General features: G+C 37.9%; 1 non-coding gene across 1 annotated transcript; it reads left to right on the plus strand.

The window, feature by feature from the left end:
• The first annotated feature begins 1432 nt into the window (after nt 1-1432).
• On the plus strand, nt 1433-1540 carry LOC127747185 (small nucleolar RNA R71). Its single transcript, XR_008008989.1, has one exon. It is a non-coding gene; the product is annotated as a small nucleolar RNA R71 (small nucleolar RNA).
• The last annotated feature ends 3051 nt before the right edge of the window (nt 1541-4591 follow it).

Below are 4591 nucleotides of genomic sequence, written 5' to 3' on the forward strand. Positions count from 1 at the left end.
GCCAAGGATGATAGATTCATCCATGCACTTCCCAGTCTCTAGGACTATGAAATCAGCAGGGATGTAATGGTTTTCAACTTTTACCAGAACATCCTCTACAAGTCTATAAGCTTGTTTTCTTGAATTGTCTGCCATCTCTAGTGAGATTCTTGCAGCTTGTACCTCAAAGATCCCTAGCTTCTCCATTACAGAGAGAGGCATAAGGTTTATGCTTGACCCTAGGTCACACAGAGCCTTCTTAAAGGTCATGGTGCCTACTGTACAAGGTATTGAGAACTTCCCAGGGTCCTGTCTCTTTTGAGGTAGTTTATGCCTGGACAAGTCAGCCAGTTCTTTGGTGAGCAAAGGGGGTTCATCCTCCCAAGTCTCATTACCAAATAACTTGTCATTTAGCTTCATGATTGCTCCAAGGTATTTAGCAACTTGCTCTTCAGTGACATCTTCATCCTCTTCAGAGGAAGAATACTCATCAGAGCTCATGAATGGCAGAAGTAAATCCAATGGAATCTCTATGGTCTCAGTGTGAGCCTCAGATTCCCATGGTTCCTCCTTAGGGAACTCATTGGAGACCAGTGGACGTCCATTGAGGTCTTCCTCAGTGGCGCTCACTGCCTCTTTCTCCTCTCCAAGTTCGGTCATGTTGATGGCCTTATACTCTCCTTTTGGATTCTCTTCCGTATCGCTTGGAAGAGTACTAGGAGGGATCTTCTGTATTGCTTGGAAGAGTACTAGGAGGGAGTTCAGTAACTTTCTTACTTAGCTGACCCACTTGTGCCTCCAAGTTTCTAATGGAGGATCTTGTTTTAGTCATGAAACTTTGAGTGGTTTTGATTAAATCAGAGATCATGGTTGCTAATTCAGAGTGGCTCTGCTTAGAATTCTCTGTCTGTTGCTGAGAAGATGATGGAAAAGGCTTGCCATTGCTAAACATGTTTCTTCCACCATTATTGCTGTTGAAACCTTGTTGAGGTCTCTGTTGATCCTTCCATGAGAGATTTGGATGATTTCTCCATGAAGGATTATAGGTGTTTCCATAGGGTTCTCCCATGTAATTTACCTCTTCCATTGATGGGTTCTCAGGATCATAAGCTTCTTCTTCAGATGAAGCATCCTTAGTACTGCCTGGTGCAGCTTGCATTCCAGACAGACTTTGAGAAATCATATTGACTTGCTGAGTCAATATTTTGTTCTGAGCCAATATGGCATTCAAAGTATCAATCTTAAGAACTCCTTTCTTTTGATTCGTCCCATTGTTCACAGGATTCCTTTCAGAAGTGTACATGAATTGGTTATTTGCAACTATTTCAATGAGTTCTTGAGCTTCTGCAGGCGTCTTCTTTAGATGAAGAGATCCTCCAGCAGAGTTGTCCAATGACATCTTGGACAGTTTAGACAGACCATCATAGAAGATACCTATGATGCTCCATTCAGAAAGCATGTCAGAAGGACACTTTCTGATCAATTTTTTATATCTTTCCCAAGCTTCATAGAGGGATTCACCTTCCTTCTGTCTGAAGGTTTGGACTTCCACTCTAAGCTTACTCAATTTTTGAGGTGGAAAAAACTTTGCCAAGAAGGCGTTGACTAGCTTTTCCCAAGAGTTCAGGCTTTCTTTAGGTTGTGAATCCAACCATATCCTAGCTCTGTCTCTTACAGCAAAAGGGAATAGCATAAGTCTGTAGACCTCAGGGTCAACCCCATTGGTCTTGACAGTGTCACAGATTTGCAAGAACTCAGCTAAAAACTGATGAGGATCTTCCAGTGGAAGTCCATGGAACTTGCACTTCTGTTGCATTAGAGAAACTAATTGAGGCTTAAGCTCAAAGTTGTTTGCTCCAATGGCAGGGATAGAGATGCTTCTCCCATAGAAGTCGGGAGTAGGTGCAGTAAAGTCACCCAGCACCTTCCTTGCATTGTTGGCATTGTTGTTGTTTTTGGCTGCCATGTCTTCTTCTTTGAAGAATTCTGTTAGGTCCTCTACAGAGAGTTGTACTTTAGCTTCTCTTAGCTTTTGCTTCAAGGTCCTTTCAGGTTCAGGGTCAGCCTCAACAAGAATGCTTTTGTCTTTGTTCCTGCTCATATGAAAGAGAAGAGAACAAGAAAATATGGAATCCTCTATGTCACAGTCTAGAGATTCCTTGAGATGTCAGAGGAAAAGAAGAATAAAAGGAGGGGGTAGAAGAATTCGAACTTATCAAGAGGGATAGAGTTCGAATTGTGCACTGAGGAGTGTTAGTCCATAAGTAGAAGGATGTGAGAAGAGGGGAAGAATAAATTAAAAAGATTTTGAAATAATTAAAAGAAATTTTGAAAATTTGATGAATGATTTTCGAAAATTAGAGTTGGGAAAGAAATAATGTGATTTTTGAAAAAGATTTTGAAATTAGAAATCAAAAAGATATGATTGAAAACTATTTTGAAAAAGATGTGATTAAAAAGATATGATTGAAAAACAATTTAAAAAGATTTGATTTTTAAAATTAATGACTTGGCTAACAAGAAATTTAAAAGATATGATTCATACATTAAACCTTTCTCAACAGAAAAGACAACATACTTGAAATGTTGAATCAAATCATTAATTGTTAGCAAGTATTTTTGAAAAATGGAAATGTTGAATCAAATCATTAATTGTTAGCAAGTATTTTTGAAAAATGGAAAGAAATTGATTTTGAAAATATATGATTGAAAAGATATGATTTGAAAAAGATTTGATTTTGAAAAATTATGAAAACTTGAAAAAAAATTGAATTAAAAACAAAATCTTCCCTCTTGTGCCATCCTGGCGTTAAACGCCCAGAATGGTACCATTCTGGGCGTTTAACACCCAAAATGCTACCTTTTTGGGCGTTAAACGCCCAGCTAGGTACCCTGGCTGGCGTTTAAACGCCAGTTTTCCTTCCTCACTGGGCGTTTTGAACGTCCAGCTTTTTCTGTGTAATTCCTCTGCTGTATGTTCTGAATCTTCAATTCTCTGTATTATTGACTTGAAAAGACACAATTTAAAAATTTTTGGATTTTTTTTTGAACAATCAAAATGCAACTAAGATCAAATAAACAATGCATGCAAGACACCAAACTTAGAAGTTTATATACTACTGACACTAACAATTTGAGAATGCATATGAGAAACAACAAAACACTCAAGACAAGAGAATTTAAAGATCAGATCAAGAAAATCATCAAGAATAACTTGAAGATCATTGAAGAACACAATGCATGTAATTTTCGAAATTTAGAGGAATAAAGACATGCAATTGACACCAAACTTAAAATTAGACACTAGACTCAAACAAGAAACATAAAAATATTTTTGATTTTAAGATTTGATAATTTTTTTTGTGATTTTTCGAAAATTATATGGAAAATAAAATAAAGAGATTCAAAATTTTTAATAAGAATTCCAGGAATCATGCAATGTTAGTCTAAAGCTGCAGTCTAAAAAGATTAGACATGGCTAGCCAAGCTTCAGTAGGACATTACATTCAAGAGCTAAATTGATGAGAATCAATCAGCTTTTGTGATGATAAGAACATCACCTTGAAACTCTAGAATTCATTCTTAAAAATTCTGAAGAAAAATACCTAATCTAAGCAACAAGATGAACCATCAGTTGTCCAAACTTGAACAATCCCCGGCAACAGCGCCAAAAACTTCATAAAATAAAGATAGAGATACTTATGCAATTTTTTGGTGAGAATTTCAGATAAGTGTATGGAGATGCTTTGTCCCTTCCGTCTCTCTGCTTTCCTACTGTCTTCATCCAATCCTTCTTACTCCTTTCCATGGCAAGCTGTATGCTGGGCATCACCGTTGTCAATGGCTACAGTCCCGTCCTCTCAGTGAAAATGTTCAACGCACTCTATTACAGCACGGCTATTCAGCTGTCGATTCTCGATCATGTCGGAATAGAATCTAGTGATTCTTTTGCGTCTGTCACTAACGCCCCACAATCGTGAGTTTGAAGCTCGTCACAGTCATTCAATCCTTGAATCCTACTCAGAATACCACAGACAAGGTTTAGACCTTCCGGATTCTCTTGAATGCCGCCATCAATTCTAGCTTATACCACAAAGATTCCGATTAAGGGATCCAAGAGATACTTATACCACGAAGATTCCGATTAAGGGATCTAAGAGATAAACATTCAAGCCTTGTTTGCTTGTAGAACGGAAGTGGTTGTCAGGCACGCGTTCATAAGTGAGAATGATGATGAGCGTCACATAATCATCACATTCATCATGTTCTTGGGCGCGAATGAATATCTTAGAACAAGAATAGGCTGAATTGAATAGAAGAACAATAGTAATTGCATTAATACTCGAGGTACAGTAGAGCTCCACACCTTAATCTATGGTGTGTAGAAACTCCACCATTGAAAATACATAAGAACAAGGTCTAGGCATGGCCGAGAGGCCAGCCCCTAATAATCTAAGAACTAGACGTCCAAAGATGATATAGAGATCTCAAGTGATCAAAAGATGTAAATACAATAGCAAAAGGTCCTACTTATAGAGAACTAGTAGCTAGGGTTTACAGAGATGAGTAAATGACATAAAAATCCACTTCTGGGCCCACTTGGTGTGTGCTT

Source organism: Arachis duranensis, chromosome 4 (genome assembly GCF_000817695.3).
Source record: "Arachis duranensis cultivar V14167 chromosome 4, aradu.V14167.gnm2.J7QH, whole genome shotgun sequence".
Classification (NCBI taxonomy): Eukaryota; Viridiplantae; Streptophyta; class Magnoliopsida; order Fabales; family Fabaceae; genus Arachis; species Arachis duranensis.